This window comes from Mustela nivalis (genome assembly GCF_964662115.1).
Source record: "Mustela nivalis genome assembly, contig: HAP1_SCAFFOLD_1734, whole genome shotgun sequence".
Taxonomy (NCBI): domain Eukaryota; kingdom Metazoa; phylum Chordata; class Mammalia; order Carnivora; family Mustelidae; genus Mustela; species Mustela nivalis.
In genome coordinates, this window is record NW_028134930.1 from 17,122 (window position 1) to 34,242 (window position 17,121).

Sequence of the window (17,121 nt, forward strand, 5' to 3'; positions counted from 1 at the left end):
TATATATCCATATATTATTATTATATGTTATTTATTATATATTATAATATAGGATAGCAGGATGATTCCTAAATATTTGAATGTTAGGGAGTTAAACATAATTTTCAATGAAACAGACAAAATGTCTGGTAAAATAATTCCTGAATGTTTGAATAGTGACCTATTCCCAAAGGAGGATTTGCCTTCTTGAAATGATATGTATGGATTTATTTTGTATACCTTTTCAATAGTGGTGAGCTCCCCCTTAGGGCATTTCTGCATATTAAGTCACTTTTGCAGGAGAATATTAGCCATCATTATGCATAAGAAGGCAGAATAACGGAGAGAGGGAGGTGAGGGTGGGAGAGTCTGAGAAATTTCTAGTGATCAAGGGCTTGAAAATGAAGAATTCATTGTGTAGCCCCATGTTACTAATTTAAAACTGGTAATATTCTGTTGAAGTTTAGCTTACGGAGGATGTTGCCTTTATGGTTCTAATTTTTAAAAAAAGCAAAAGGCAAGAATTATAAGTACTTTCAAAGGCTTTCTCATAGCCTTGGCTATTCCAACCCCAATTTCTCACGTTTTCCTATGCTGGCAGGTGCCACTGGATAATCCAGAGCCCTGTGCCCCCTCCCAGGCTGTGGTAGAGCTGGCGTGCCTCCTGGTGACAGCTCCGGAACTGCCAGCCCTGAGGCTTTCTTACCCCTTCTTTGCTTCTCCCCTTAGCGTAGGCCATCTCTGATACACCACGCTCTGCTTTTCCAGGCCTTTTGCTGCTCTTTGGCCAGTTACTTCCAACTCAGACCATTTGTCTGAGATATTTGTATAAGTATAAATATAAATACATAGATGTATGTGTGTATCCATTTTCTCTCGTGACCGTTGCCAACTTATCTCAGGAAAACCTCCTCCTCCTCTTCTTCTTCTTCTTCTTCTTTTTTTTTTTTTTTTACTTTGCAATAAAAAGATCATGACCCCATTGCCACTGTTCCATCACTTTTTATGGCAATGTTAAACCTGTGTGTATGTAGTCTATATTTAGCAGACAGATTAAAATAGAATTCATCAGGAAAGAGAAGAGTTAGAAATAAGATCAAGATGAGATCTCAAGTAGAATCAAGTCAAGTCTAGTCAAGTTCAGAGACTTTCAGACTTCTTGGAGTTGTGTGAATCATCTGTGTTGACTTTATTTATTTTTTTTTCGGTGGAGGATCTTTATTTATTCATTTATTTTTAGTTTGCCTTTTCACCCAAGTGCAGTTCACATGCAGAAATGGGCACATATTACAGGGGTACAAATGGGTGAGCCCCCACAAAGTGAATGTCTACACTCAACGGCCACCCAGAACAAGTCATAGCCAGTCACAGGAGCGTCACCTCCTCTCTCATTTCTGTCGCCATACAGAGCGTATCCCTCAACACGAGTATAACGGGTCATCTTTTGAGTTAAGCTTCTTTCACCCAACAGGATGTTTTTGAGGTTTATCCAGAGTGTTCTTTTGTTTCATTGCCATATAATGTTCCAGTGTGTGAATTTATTGAAAACTTCCACAGATTGATTTATCCACCTGACTGTTGATGAACATTTTCCTGTTTGCAATTTTCAGCTGTCAGGGGTATTCTTGTGAAAGCTTTGTGATACACCCATGTGCATATTTCTGCGTGTGCATATTCCTGCGTGGCATATCCCTTTGCTGCTTCTCCCATTCCTGGAAGTGGGATTGCTGGGATTGCTGAGTCTTAAAGAGTATGCTTTCATTCTAGTAGATGCTGCCAAGCAGTTTTCCTAAGTGTCCCAGTTTAGATGTTCATCAGCAGTATATGAAAGTTCCAGATGCCCCATGTTCTTGCTATTATTCATATTTTCTTGCTGTGTGTGTTTGCCATTTTGATGGCTGTGTCTTAGTGTCTCATATGGCAATTTACATTTTCTTAATGATTAATGTTGTGCATACCTTTCATATGTTAGTAGCCATTTGGCTATCCTTTGGGAGGAATTTGTCCAAGTTGTTTTTTTTTTTTTAAGATTTTATTTATTTATTTGACACAGAGAGAGAGAGATCACAAGTAGGCAGAAAGGCGGGCAGAGAGAGGGGGGGGAAGCAGGGTCCCTGCTGAGCAGAGAGGCCGATGTGGGGGTCGATCCCAGGACCCTGAGATCATGACCTGAGCTGAAGGCAGGTTTAACCCAGTGAGCTACCCAGGTGTCCTTGTTCAAGTTTTTTGTTGTTGTTAACTTAAAGAAAAACAAAACATCCTAAGTGTCTTTCCCTTTTTGTTCATTTCTAAAATTGATCGAAATACCAAATCCACTCTGATATTTGTTGGGGAGGATGGGGATCATGGAAATGTTACTCAGTAGTATGTATTTGTTCATTCGTTAAGCAAATGTTTTTTTTTGAATATCTCTTATGTTGTATATCTTTACGGTGGTAAATAATGGTCTCTGCCTTAAAGAGTCTGCAGTCTAGTTGGGTATTAAGGAAAGTAAAAAAAAAACAAACAAACAAAAAAAAACAAACGAGAAGACTTGGTGTTAAGTGCTTTGACAGTTAGGAGCAAGAAGAGAATCCAGTGAAAAAGCATAAGCAGGCACGCATAATGGGCTCTCAGTTTAAGAAAAGACTTCCCATAAGAGAAGAAAGGGAGCCAAAACTTAGATGAAAAGTAGGAGTTAGCCAGATGAAAATTAGGATGGGGAGTTGTGTTTCAGGTAGAGGAAACAAAAACACATTTGAGAGATGGCAGTGCTGATGGAGAGAACCCCTGTATTTGCACGTAAGGGATGGGGGTAGGGGCAGGGGCAGGGGCAGGGAGTGTTGTTTAAAAAGTCTTAATTAAAAAGTATTTCTTTATTTAATTATTATTTACTGAGCCCCTCTCATGTCCCAAACCCTGTGTAAGTCACAAGGACAAAGGGTGGGTAACATTATTATCAGCAATAACAACAATAATGACTAACATTTACTTCTTCCTGTATGCTGGGCTTTGTGATAAGCCCTTTCCTTACATTTTTGCATTTCATTCCTGGAGCCATTCCAACGTAAGCGCTGATATTATTTCTGTTTTATATTTGAGAAACCTGGGTCCTAGACAGGCTGAGCAACTTCAGTAAGCCCTAGAATGCCCCATGCCCATTGAAAATGCAGTCTAATGGGGACTTTAAGAAATCGCACAAGGAATTACATGTACAAATTGTAATTGCTTTGAGGGTTACATACCATTAAGTTAGCCATTAATAGGAAGAGTTGTAAGATATTGAAATCTACAGAAAGGATTAAAATCATAGGGAGGAGGGCCTGGCTGACTCCGTTGGAGGAGCATGTGACCCTTCATCTCACGGTCCTGAGTTCAAGCCCCACATTGAGTATAGAGATTACTTAAATAAATAAACTTAAAAAAATAAAATCAGGGATTCCTGGGTGCCTCAGCTGGTGAAACAGCTGCCTTCGGCTCAGGTCATAATTCCAGGGTCCTGGGATCGAGTCCCTCATCCGCCTCCTTGCTCAGCGGGGAGCCTGCTTCTCCCTTTGCTGCTTTGCCTGCCGCTCACCCTGCTTATGCTCTCTCTCTGACAAATAAATAAATTCTTCAAAAAAATAAGATCAAATCATAGGTATATAATACTTTATATACTATATATGGTATATTAATACTATGTATAAATTACTATCTATACAAATATTTCTATCAAATTATGACAATGCCAGGGCAATAAACTACAATATTAGGAGCATGAATCTGGAGTGAAAAATCCCTTGGTTTGATTGCTGGCTCCACTAGGTATTATTTTACTACCTGTGGCAAACTCTTGGCCTCTCTGCTTCACTTGGAAAAACGTTGTCTTAACTCCATCCTATATTCATTTCAAAATTTGGTAGTCCTGTGAGGAAAAACGTTCATATTTGCCTTTGGTCTTTTCCCTGGAAGTTTGAATGTGCTAAACACTACCAAAAAAATCATTGGCAGACTGAGACCTTATAAAGTACATTACTTTTGGGCCTGGAGAAAATTTTTGGATTGAACTGAAGGCACTGAAAATAGAAGGTTATAATTGAAACATCAGCAAATATAACTTTAACAATTCCAGTCCATGCTACTGGAATATTAAATATACCTGTTAAATACATTTTTTCTTTTCAGTATATAAATTTTAATATGCATCCCATATCTTGCCAGCCATATTTCCTATATCAATAGTCCCCTGTGGCACCTTTATCTTTGGGCTTGTTCAATATTTGAGTTGTGACAATGGGTTTTATTCTATAAATAACAGCTTTAGTACCCTAAACTACAGCCAGCATAACTTTATCATTTGCAAGAATTACTGTTTTATATTCCAAATAGCGATTTTAATGTTTTATTCATTACCCATAAACAAATGCAGAACCCATGAAGAAAACCATTTACTGGTATAGAAAGGGGCAAATGTGCTGCTGTGTTAGTGGGATGCCCTCTGTCCACTGGGCTTGCAGGCCTGAACTGCTGAAATTCAGTTCTCCAGGAGCCTTCTAGAACATTCTGAGGATTCAGATTACATTTGAAGTAGCAATCTAAATGGCCCAGGGCTGCTTAAAAACTTCAAGCTATGGAAGAAACCTTGAAAATCTTACTGTACTCAGAACCAATTTAAGAGGTTCTTGTCCTTTCTGATGGTTACCCAGTAGATTACTTCTTAAACTTTTTCCTCAGGAAGGAAATAATCCCAGGTATGTGGTTGAAAGTAGCCTGCTGCAAGTAGTAGATGAATTTTTGAACTGTATTCATAACATACTCTGTTTTAATGTAAATTTTCAAAAAACATCTACAAGTGAAAGTGATGCTTCTGTAAGAAACACCATGTTTTATCATGTGAATTTCTGTTCTTCTTGGCTCACCGTGGCAAAAGACCCCCACCATGGCAAAAGACCAAGATAAATCAAGGGTCTCTCTAATTTGTAACTCTTGGCCTCCTAGGTATTTTGAATCTGAAGGTTAGATTTTGAATCTGTGTGCAACATATCTCATGAACTGGCCGATGTGTGGCTGTTGTTTTTGTTTTGTCTGGTTTTTGTCAGTTCAGAGGTGCAGCCATTGTTTCATTTTTTTAAAAAATTTTTTATTTGCTTTTTCTTTTTAAGATTTTATTTATTGGACAGACAGAGATCAAAAGTAGGCAGAGAGGCAGGCAGAGAGAGAGAGGAGAAAGCAGGCTCCCTGTGGAGCAGAGAGCCCCATGCTGGGCTCAATCCCAGGACCCTGAGACCATGACCCAAGTCAAAGGCAGAGGCTTTAACCCACTGAGCCACCTAGGTGCCCCTGTTTTATTTTTTTAATTAGAAAAGTTTGTAAAGGGCTACGGTGTCTTCATGCTGTCAGAAGTTGAGTAGCAGTGGTCTTCTCCAGAGAGGGCATCCCTTCGCCCTCCCATTTCTAGCTTTTCTGGAAAAGCTACGCTCCTCTGTTTGAACCTTCCAGCTCCCGTTAGCAGTTAGACATGTAGCTCCCTCAGTAAATCATCCCAGAGCTTCCCAGCTGGCGTGCTGTGGTTGGTCACAGGTACGCCAAGACACTAATGTCCTCAGACAGTTTGAGGATGATTTGAAAAGTTTGGGAAGCACTGAATTCGCCTTTTGATAACTTCATGCACAGCCTGGCATTTCCAGGTTGTCCTACGTCATGGGTTCAGAGAATTCTCTCACATGAGGGCCTCCCTTGTGTTTATATCAAGCTGTAGGTATCAGTCAACTCTTCGAGTCCTTCTGCAGATTCAGAAGAAATCAAGCCATGTGCTTTTTACTGGGTAGATCCCCTCTCTGATGTCCAAGATTTATTTCTGAGTGAGCCATTGTCTCTCGAGTGTAGCCCTGCTTATGTGGCCTGATAGGGATGGGTCCCCACCTGATCAGGGGAGAGAGATTTGGTGGAGATCATGGGATTGAAGACATTGTCTCCACAGGCAAATCTGTGGGGGGGGGGAGGGGGGTTGAGAAAAGTTAATAATATGTGATTGTTTGTTAGGTACTGTCACATTTAAAAAGAGCTTTAAGATTCCTTACATGTATAATCAATTCTTTCACCAATTTGTACATTATGAAAATTTCAAACTCTGTGATTCAGATTTGTTTACTCAGAGGGCTGCCTGAGAAGAAACGTAGAAGGAGCAACAGTAAACACAGAACGAATGAAAATGTTATTGTTAGTAGGTTTGACATTTAGAAATTTAGGAGGATTGTTTGGTCTGCATTTCCAAATGGTGCTGTAATGTCATTTACTCAGCTATTTTCAGTTTAATGATGTATACCATCTGATGTATTGCCCTTCCGCCACGGAACAGATATGTGAAGCAGAATATGTTACAGTGTATTTTACCAATTGAAATACAGCTATTTTTCGGGACATAACAGTGGATGCAAGGTTATATTTCTGGTCCTCTGGGAATCTTTTAGTTTTAATAGGCCATGAGGGTTATGGAAAGCCCTTGACACTTGAGTTTGGGCATGGCTGTACACGAATGACCGTGCTTCTGGAAGAACACACAATGCTTCTGAGATCACTTTGCAGAGTTTTCAAAGAACTAAAGATTAATAATCTGGTGAGATAAAAATCAGGTAGCAGCAAACATCAGATACATTTTGCACAATCATAGCTCTCCAAGGGGATCAAGATTTTGCTCAATTAACAGTACAACGTGGTGATCCATTTACATCCAGAATACATGAAACCCTAGATTAAATAAGAAAACATACCTTTGGGGAGTTTAGTGGACAAAGTAGATATGTCATTAAGGTCTATATAAAATATAATTAGAGGCCAGGAAAATTCCTAGTGTGTTGTGCAAGGCTTTGAAATGTGGAACCTTGACCACTGCCCAGTAGAAATATAATGCAAGCTGCTTAAGTAACTCTTAATTATGACATTACAAAATAAAAAGAAGCAGATGCAATTAATTTTATTTTATTTAGCCCAGTATATTCAAAATATTACCATTTTAACATAAAATAAATATAAAATGATAAGTGAAATATTTTTAGGGTTTTTTTTTGTTTGTTTGTTTGTTTTTGTTTTTGGTAAAAAGCCTCCAAAATCTGATGTGTATTTCATGCTTAGAGAACAGCTTAATTTGGACCAGTCATGTTTCAGATGTCAGTAGACAGACTCATGACTGGTATAACTTCTATCAGTGTCTGGCCTTTAGTTTCTGTAGTACTGCAGGCAGAGACTTTATACTATTTTGATTCATACTTTCAAAGCAGTTTTCTTTATTATTATGCCAAAGTCTGTGCTTTCTGAAACCTGGCATCCTTTATTTTTAACTAGACTGGGAATTTAGTTGGAAAAAGGAAGAAGGAGTCCTGTTGATTCAGTGAATGAGTGATTAAAGTTCATAGTGAAAGAGATCAAGATGTGTATTTCCTAATAAGGGAGTAAGACCAATGATATTAAAGAGGCAATAAAAGAGAGAGTGAAGAAGTTATTGAAAACCAAAGTCTGACTAATTCTGGAATCGGTATAATGTTAAGTAATTACGTTTTTAAAAATAGAGCCAAATAATCTCCATAAACAGAAATTCTGAATGACAGATTTTCAGAGTGAACTTTACCTCTGTTGGATTTAGTCTATTTGGGTCATGATATTATGAAAAATTATAAAGCCATCTTCTGTTGCCTCTGTCTCTGTAGAAAAGAGAGTAAGACATATTAATGTCTTCTGGGTATCTGGTTGACTTTAGTAACTACTTTTTTTTAACAGACATGATTTAATAATAATAATAATAGTAGTAATAATAATAATAATATAGGATACCCAAGAAGTTCATATGATTTTTTTCTCCGATCTGCTTTGGGCTCCAACACATTCTGTGGCTTAATAATATGACTTACTCCTGTGCTTTTAAAAATCCAAGTAGTATTTCTAAATTAAAAAGAGAATCTAATAATAACTGTTTTTATGGAGTGCCTTTTGGAAATTGCATTTCTTAGATTATCCAGACATGACAAAGATCCTGCAAAGTAGACGTTAATATTAGCCATTTCTATGGATGTGGAAAAGCTGAATTTTAGAGAGAGATGACAAGTCCACAGCCCTATAACTGCCAGAAGAAAAGGTAAGGGCTACAGAAGGCTACATCCAGCACAGCTGAATAAAGTGATTTAAGAAAGTTTAACTGGTCCCCATGAGCTCTGCAGTTACTGTTTATGGTCTCACAGCAGGAGGGTTAACTTTTCAGTAACTTCTGGGCTTCTGCGACGCGTGGAGTGTGTTTGGGAGGGTTCTCACATGAAGCCTCAGAGAAAACCTACATTAAAGACTAACCGCCCTGGAAGATAAGAACTCTGCCACACTTTAAGTTAGACCTTTTAGTCCGTAGACCAGACATGGAAGAGGCTGCCCGAGCAGCGGCAAGCAAGACACGCCATCAGCCAGCCCTGCTCAGGATGGAGAGGGCGAACAGCGGTCTCTCCGGTGGCTGTTGATCCGGCCCCAGGAGGAGACCGCGGTGGTGGTGTGTGGCGTCCCGGCGCTTGGCGGCACGCCCGAAATCTGGCCACGTCTGCAGATAAATGGGTTCTGGCCTAGCGTGTCCCTCAAACCACAGCTCAGAAGCTTCTGGGGGGAGGCACGATGGCGTGCCTCTGACATTCTCAGATGTCGGCTGTGCCGTCTGATAACCATCCAACTCCTCCAACTCCCTTTCTTCACTTGGGAAGTGGGGGTGAGTCATCCCCACGGGGAGCGTGACCGAAGAGAACGCGTGACGTGCCTGCCATGGTGCCTGGCACATACCCGATTGACCGGTTAGACTTTTACTGCTGAGGTACTATAGTAAATAACATACTCCTTTAAATTACACAAGACAAAGTGGCGATTTCACTTCTGGCTGTGCTAAGAGTGTAGCGCAAGAGATTGTTTTCAGGCAAGTCGTTGCAATGCCCTGCTTTATGGAACTGTGCTTGGAAAGGAAAGCCCTCCGGAATTCTCCAAGGCCACCTCCGGGGAATCATGCATTCACTGCTGCTGTGTCCACCGGCTCGGCTGCAGAAATAGTGAAAGTACTGCACTCTTTTGTCCCCTTTTGACCTCCTAAGAATTTCTCTTCAGAGTGCCATCTAGTAAAGCTATGTGGCATGCTAAGTTACAGTGGATGCATTAGTTACCCATTGTATTCCTGCGGAAAGTGGGGGCAGAGCCACTGGGAGTGAGAAGTTTGGTTAAATTTCATAAGTTCAACCAATTCGGATTTAGAACTCAAACTCTATCAACCAATATTTGTTTATTCCATTTCCTAGCTTATGCCTTGGAGACCTGTATTTTCTTTTATCTTTTCTTTCTTTCCCTCCCCTCCTTTTCCCTTTACTCCTCCCCTGTCCCTTTCTCCCTTCCCCTCCCCCCCCTCTTCTTTTCTTTCTTTGTTTTTTTTTTTTTTTTAATTTGACTTTTTTCATTTGACAGAGAGATCACAAGTAGGCAGAGAGAGATGGGGAAGCAGACTCCCCACTGGGCAGAGAGCCCGACACAGGACTGGATCCCAGGACCCTGAGACCATGACCTGAGCGGAAGGTAGAGGCCTAACCCACTGAGCCACCCAGGCACCCCGTCCTCTTCTTTTCTCATAAGTAGACTCTACACCCAGCGTGGAGTCCCACATGGGATTTGAATATATGACCCCAAGATCAAGACCTGAGCTGAAATAAAGAGCTGGACACATAACTGACTGAGCCACCCAGCCACCCCTATGGATTCTTAAAATATAGGATTTGTAGGTTTGCAACCCTATAAATGGAAGAAGACTTGAAAATCTCTTCACCCTTTCATTTGAGGAAACTGATGCCCAGACAGGTTAGCTAATTTACCAGGTGGTAATAATAGTTAGTGGTAGTACTGCAGTGCTGTAAAGTTAAGGAAGAAGGGCTGTATTGTTTTCTCCATAAGTGACTCTTAATCTCTCCATCTAATTTGACACAAATCTCACCAAATAATGTTTGGTGATCAGTGACAAGATTTCAGCATATTGCTGAAAAATGCACCGTAAAATTTGCTTTAAAAAAAATTTGCTTGCATTAAAAACTGCCACTAGGTGGCAGGTGTGTTTCCAATTGCTTGGTCTCCTGTGGCCAAGAATGCCTCATGTAGCCCTCTCTTAATCATTGATTGGTCTGTAGGTGATATCTTACTTTAGAGTGACTTATGCATACACTGGATAGCACCCAATAACAATTTGGATAATCTGACTTAAAATTATGTACTGGTATAATCCAAAAAAGTCAACTTTTTTTTAAGATTTATTTGAATGAGTTTTTTTTTTTTTTTAAGATTTTATTTATTTATTTGACAGACAGAGGTCACAAGCAGGCAGAGAGGCAGGCAGAGAGAGAGGAGGAAGCAGGCTCCCTGCTGAGCAGAGAGCCCGATGTGGGGCTCGATCCCAGGACTCTGAGATCATGACCTGAGCCGAAGGCAGCGGCTTAACTCACTGAGCCACCCAGGCGCCCTTTAAGATTTATTTGAGAGAGAGAGAACACGTGCCTGTGTGTGAGCTGGGGGAGGGGCAGAGGGAAGGAAAGAAAGAGAGAGAAGGAGAAAATCTCCAGCAGACTCCCTGCTGAGCACAGAGCTCAGTCACAGGAGACAGGGTCCTAAGATCACCACCCAAGCTGAAATCAGGATCATAGGATCCAAAGATCATGACCCAAGCTGAAATCAGGAGTTGGAAGCCCAACTGACTGAGCCACCCACCCGTAAGTTAGCTTTTATGAAATGAAAGATGTGTACAAATTATGTAAATCATAAGGGTGTGCCTCAATTAATTTTCACAGTTGGACACATTGATAAACCTACCACCAAGATAGAAAATTAAAACATTACCAACCCAGAAGTCTCCCTTGTATCTTTCTTTAGTCATTAGTACTCTCCAAGTATAAGCACTGCTTTGACTTCTGTCACCATAAATTAGTTTTATCTTTTTGAATTATATAAATGGAATCATGCTAGATGTCCCATGGTAACTGTTTTTTAAAATGGTTTAAATGGTTTAATGGTCTCCATTCTCTTTCTAATGAATTTTGATGAAGATTTTAATATTATTCATTTTATTAGCCTATCACTTATGATTAGTGCTTTTGGTGTTCTGTTTGTGGAATCTTGGCCCCTCACAAGATTATGAAGATTTTCTATTTTATTTATTCTAGAAACTTTATTTTTTTACCTTTCATATTGACATCTGTATTTATCTGGAATAGATTTTTGTGTATGTTGTGAGGTAGTGGTCAAAATTCACATTTTTTCCAAATATGGCATTCTTTTGACTAGCATCATTTATTGACAAAGCCCTCTATTTCTAATTGCAGGACAGTGCCATCTTTATCTCAATCAAGTGACCAATTATGTGTGAGTTTATTGATCAGCTTATTCATACTAATGTGTCAATTCCAAAATATTTTAATTATTAGAACTTTATAAATCTTGATATATGAAAATATAAGTCCCCCAACTTTGTCCTTTTACTTTAAGATCACCTTGGCTATTCTTATTTCTTTGCATGTTAATTTAAATTTGAAAACTGTTTACAGTACACACACACACCACACAAATACATAGCACTAGGATTTTGATTGTTTTTTTATTGATTGGTTTTTAATTTGAGCTGTAGAGATCAATTTAGGGAGAATTTACATTTTTTAAAAGATTTTATTTATTTATTGAGAGAGAAGTAGATAGCAAGAGAGCATGAGAGGAAGGAAGGGCAGAGGGAGAGGGAGAATGAGCAGGGAGCCTGATGATGTTGGTCTCCATCCCAGGACCTTGAGATCATCACCTGAGCTGAAGGCCAATGCTTAACTAAGTCACCCAGGCACCCTTAAAGGAAATTTACATTTTAATATTGAGATTTCCCACTCATGAACATGGTATAGCCTTTTTTTTTTAAAGGACTTCTTTAATTTCTCTCAATAATATTTTTTTTTCAGAGTGTGTAAACATCTTTTATTAAGGTTATTATTTTTTTTATGTTTTTTGTTTTTTTTTCTTTAAAGATTTTATTTATTTATTTGAGAGAGACAGGGAGAGAGAGCATGAGTGAGGAGAAGGTCAGAGGGAGAAGCGGACTCCCGTGGAGCCGGCAGCCCGATGCGGGACTCAATCCCGGGACTCCGGGATCATGACCTGAGCCGAAGGCAGTCGTCCAACCAACTGAGCCACCCAGGCGTCCCGATTAAGGTTATTTTTTGATGTTTAATTCTTTAGTATTATAAATTTTCTTGGCTTTTGATTTTTTGTTATGGTTATGTTTTTGTGGGTATATTGAGCTTTGTATATTGACCTTGCAAAATTCATGTGTTAATTTTGTGCCTGTAGGGTCTTTGTATTTTCTACTGATGCAATCATTCCGTAAATATTTATTCTGTGAATAATCACAGTTTTACTTTTTCCTTTTATTATCTTTATTTTTTTTATTTTTAAAGATTTTATTTATTTATTTGACAGATGCAGATCACAGGTAGGTGGAGAGGCAGGCAGAGAGAGAAGGAGAAGGAAGCAGGCTCCCTGCTGAGCAGAGAGCTCGATGTGGGGCTCGATCCCAGGACCCTGGCTGGAATCCTGGCCTGAGCCGAAGGCAGAGGCTTTAACCCACTGAGCCACCCAGGTCCCCCATCTTTATTTTCGAAAATTCTTTATTCTTTTTGATACTGGCTGAAACCTACAGCATAAGTTGAATTGAGATGGTGATAACAAATACCCTTTTTCTGATTGCAGTGGGAAAAAAGCTTTAACATTTTACCATTAAATGTGATGCTTTTGGTAGATTTTAAAACAGCTACTCTACAAAAAATTAATGTGGTTGATTTTTTTTAAAGATATATTTATTTATCTTTAGAGAGAGAGACAGTGAGTGAGATTTGAGGGAGGGAAAGAGGGAGAGAATCTTAAGCAGACTCCCCATTGGGCGTGGAGCCTGACACTGGGCTTGATCTTGGGACCCTGAGATTCTGACTTGAGCTAAAATCAAGAGTCAAACACTTGACTGACTGAGCCACCCAGGTTCCCGTAAGGTTGATTGTAAGAAAATGATTCCTATGGGTTCATTTTATCAAGTACTTTTTTGTGTTTATGTGAAGAGGTGTTAATGCCAGGAATTTGCCTGTTGAGAGTGATGAAACTCTTCCTAGAGGAAGGAGGAGAAACTTCAGCTTCTTCTGAAGGGTCACGGTCATCAACAGGGGTCCAGACATTGCAATTATAAATGGCAAGTTCTTAAGACCAGGAGTAACATGATGAAATTTTAAAAATATGTGTCTGTTTGTAATGTGCACTGGAAAGAGCAGAGGCTAGCAACAGATAGATTAATAATAATCCAGACTTGTTAAAGAGAGGTAAGGATGTGGAGGCAGTGAAGGAAAATTAAAGAAGTGAATCAGAAGTGGTTTTAGGAGGCATAAATATGATTGTTGTTGTATGTATTAGAAAATAATCTTCAAATTGATTCAAAGATAAGGTTCCAGGGTCTGGATGTTCATGGTTTTCACAGACTGCAATGGGAAACTGGGAAAAGGATTTTTTTGGGGAAAAGAATAAATTATGACTTCAGTTTTGGGTGCTGGTAAGTGAGGCTTTTTCCCCATGGTAAGATGGTAAGCCATTTGTGTGTAAGGGAGCTATCTTGGCTGCAAATCTCCAGTCTTTATCACAATTCCAGACATGATAAGACTATCTGTATAAAGATCACAGGAATCTACGTGTTTGTTAGATTGTTCAGTGATAATCTATGTGGGAAAAGGTAGAGTGAGATTTAGGAGGGGAAATTAGGTTTAGAGATATTGATCTGGGAGATAATAATTGGGTCTCTGGTAGTTGAACTTCCTGAGAGATCAAACAAAGAGAGAAAGGACATATTAAAACCAATGAGAATTCTGGAAGATCCCTCTCTGTGTGTCATAAAATATTTTATGAACCTGGAAGGTGAAGCATATTGAAATTGGAGGTTTATGAGTGAAAATAAAAGAAGCATCCTTATGGAAGTAGGCAACCGGCAGCCTTCAAGATGAAGGAAATGACTGTGTCTTAGACAAAGTTTGGCATCCAGAAAGGTCTCCAGATAGCATATGGCTTGCTGTCGTGTGACACTTGTGTTCATTTAGATGCTGGTTGAAAGCGGTTTTCAAATTAAAGTTCAACTACAGATTTGTGCATGTACTTCATAGCCCTATTCTTGATGACTCCAGCAAGTTGTCATCTACTTGGTCCTCATGAACAAAAATGCAATTATTTTCATCCTCCAAACCATGGCTTTTTGCAGAGATGAAGTATGTGTCAAACCACAACACCTAGTATCTACTGTTCCTCAGATTTACCAATGCTTTTTTTAGCAGGCTCAGTGGTTTCCCAATTACCAGCATGCTGCCTCCAACCTTTTTTTAGTCTTAAAATATATGATCTATGACATCTTTTTCATTTTTGAATCCCTAGTGATTGAGAAAGTTATTTTTTTTTTTATAAATGGGAGCATTAATGACAGTACATATGATTAGGTAGGGACTTTATAGATTGTTTAGTATTATGTTCATGTCTATATCTTCAGAGCCAGAAAAGACACTGAAATTTCATTTAAACACTCTGAGCTGATGGAAACATATTTAGCCAAAGTTAGGATAAATTTATTTTCAAATTAAGTATTTTAATAGCTGTTTGGGCGAACGGCCTCAAGCACAGGTCAGAAATACTTCTTTGAAATGTATTTTCAGAATTGGCTGTTTTATAGAGAATACAGGTTTTTTCTGATATGAAAAGTTAAGGGTTTTTTGTATCTGTGCATATGGTTAGGTCACTGGGAAGGAAAAGGAAGAAAGGATTTTCATTACATGAATCTTGCATTTCATGTAGAAGATTGTACAGAAGTTCTAAAATCTTAAAATCTCTAAAAACTTAAATGAGTTAATGAAAGTGTTACTTTCTAATTAGGGGGAAAACCCCTTTTAAAAATTGGCTTTATTGTAGTATTGGGCAAGATTTCAAATGACCTCAGATTTGGAATATATTTTTTTTTCATTGGAGAACAGTCTGAGATTATGCCTTTAATTTAGAAATAACTCAATAACACAAATAACTCATTTGTGTTTAAGAGGAAAATACCAAAACTATCTTGTTTCAGTTGGCTTGCTTGTGTATTTTGCACAAATAGTGATGTCATTGCACACAGAATGATACCACGATTATTGATAAGAATCATTATAGCGAGGTACCTGCGTGGCTCAGCGGGTTAAGCAGCTGTATTTGGCTCAGGTCTTGATCTAAGGACCCTGGGACTGAGCCCCTGTTGAGCTCCCTGCTCAGTGGGGAGCCGACATCTCCCTCTCCCTCTCCTCCTCCCCCTGCTCATGCTGTGTGTGTGTGTCTCTCTCTCTGTCTCTCAAATAAATAAGAAAATTTTTTAAAAATTTATCATCATAGCATAATATTTAAAATCATGAAGGCTAGATCTCAACGGGCCATTTTAAAATCATCCTTTTGCTGCTTATTAGTCAAATTACCTAACTTCTCCGTGTTTCCACGTCTGTAAAATGAGAAGAGTAATACCCCCGACCTCTCAGGGGTGTGAGGAATAACTACCTAGGGTAGTTAGGAGTTAGAACAGTTCCTCCCCCGTGGAAGTCCGTGCGTTTGCTGATTCTGAAGCCAGTCCTTTTCCTCTTCCTCCTTCTTCTCTTCCTCCTCTTCTAACTCCTGAGAAATATCACCTCTCTTCTCAGACAATGGTATGAATTCCGTTCTCTGGCCAGCAGCTTTCCCTCATTGTATCTCCCAAGATGTATTTAGCTGCCTTTAGGCATCAAGTTAGAGAGTTTAAAGGACTGTCTTTTAAAAATCAGATGTTTTTTGGGACGCCTGGGTGGCTCAGTTGGTTGGACGACTGCCTTCGGCTCAGGTCATGATCCCGGAGTCCTGGGATCGAGTCCCGCATTGGGCGCCCGGCTCCATGGGGAGTCTGCTTCTCCCTCTGACTTTCTCCTCACTCATGCTCTTTCTCACTGTTTCTCTCTCAAATAAATAAATTTAAAAAAAATATTTAAAAATCAGATGTTTTTTGAATGATACCATATTTAAATTAAAAGGTAAAAATAGGGCGCCTGGGCAGCTCAGTGGGTTAAGCCTCTGCCTTCGGCTTGGGTCATGATCTCAGGATCCTAGGATAGAGCCCCGCATTGGGCTCTCTGCTTAGCGAGGAGCCTGCTTCCTCCCCGCCCTCCCCAATCTCTGCCTCCTTGTGATCTCTCTCTCTGGCGAATAAATGAATAAAATCTTTAAAAAATAAAATAAAATAAAAGGTAAAAATACATTCCCCATGCATATTGGGGGAAAATACCAGTGAGCACTGAACCTACTTCCTCATGATCATTGTTAGAAAGTTTTCACTTGTGGGGCGCCTGGGTGGTTCAGTGGGTTGGGCCGCTGCCTTCGGCTCAGGTCATGATCTCAGGGTCCTGGGATCGAGTCCCACATTGGGCTCTCTGCTCAGCAGGGAGCCTGCTTCCTCCTCTCTCTCTCTGCTTGCCTCTCTGCCTACTTGTAATCTCTCTCTAAACAATCTCTTTGAAAGTTTTCACTTGTGAATGTTTCTTAAATATTAGAATAGAGATTAATCCATATTTATTTATAGGACTAATTCTAGTTTAGTATTTCACTTTAATGTACGTCACCAAATGTGGTTTTAAGCCTCCATTTGACCAGTCTTTGTTTTGAATACGCTTTTTTTTTAAGATATTTTTAAAGATTATTTATTTATTTATTTGACAGAGAGACAGATCAAAAGTAGGTAGAGAGGCAGGCAGAGAGAGAGAGAGGGAAGCGGGCTCTCAGAGAGCCTGATGTGGGACTCGATCCCAAGACCCGGGGATCATGACCCGATCCGAAGGCAGAGGCTTTAACCCACTGAGCCAACCATGTGCTCCTTGAATACGCTTTTGATACTCCTTGGCTGCTGCTATTTTTGAAATTATTCTAATTTTCTGGAGTATTAAAAAAAAAAGATAAACTCACTCATGTAACTTACATACACTTCAGGAATATTTCTCTAGTCAGTTTTTAACTAGTGGTTGGCTGTGTGTGTGTGTGTGTGTGTGTTTGCACATGCTCACACATGTATGTGCACTTAAATGTACTATCTGG